The following is a 999-nucleotide window of genomic DNA, read 5'->3' on the forward strand; positions in this document are numbered from 1 at the left end:
TATATATATATATAATTATATATATATTAATTGCAAAATTAAAAACTATATCGTAAACATTTTTGCAAATATTTTCAAGTTCCCTTAAACAAAACTGCGAAACGTACCGTTCGGAAAATTAGAGTTAGAGATGAACAAAAAAAAAGAAGAAAAAAAAAGAAAGGGTGGAAAAAAACAACGTAATCGTTTGGTTTCGGCATCTCATAATTGTCGTTGCTGTGTTAAAGTAGGATAGAAATGTATTGTCATATTAATGGTTATGATATTCTCAAACGCGTCTTGGACATAAGAAAACTGATGTGAATTGTTTGGATGTTGGAAATGAAATAATACCGCTGAATCTACTATTGATTCAACAGTAAAGATGCTAAACCGCATTCCATTGGACAGAAGTCCAATGAAATATATGATGGGAGTATACTAATTCACGATTCAGTGTAATTCTAATATTAATGCTAAGTGAATATTAGAAATGGACGAAGATATTTTACATAAAGTAGAAAAGAGTTTCAGATCTATAGATAAAACACAGAGAGAGCTTGTGACATTCATCTTTGTCTGAATAAAATACCATTTCTATTCTAAAATACACACATTATGTTGATTAACAAATTGAGCCAAGATTGCTGGCTCACGTACTCCTCCGAAAATAGTGGCAGCGTTTAAGCATCAACACTTTAAAAGAGAAAGCACACACATTTAAGATTCGAATTTTCAAATATTTGTATATAATACATTCATATGATGAATTCTCCCGCCGAAGACGACTTACGAGTGTTCAACTGTTGCCGAACGATCTGCTCAAATGATTTGCTTATAGTGAACAAATGTATGTGCAAATACATACATGCATACATGCTTACATATATATCACATATATCATATATATATATATATATATATATATATATATAATGTATATCATATTTATGTAAACAAATTTAAGACATGTTTCTGTGTGTATATATGAACGTATGTATGTATGAATGTATATATATA

Source organism: Octopus bimaculoides, chromosome 19, assembly GCF_001194135.2.
Source record: "Octopus bimaculoides isolate UCB-OBI-ISO-001 chromosome 19, ASM119413v2, whole genome shotgun sequence".
Classification (NCBI taxonomy): Eukaryota; Metazoa; Mollusca; class Cephalopoda; order Octopoda; family Octopodidae; genus Octopus; species Octopus bimaculoides.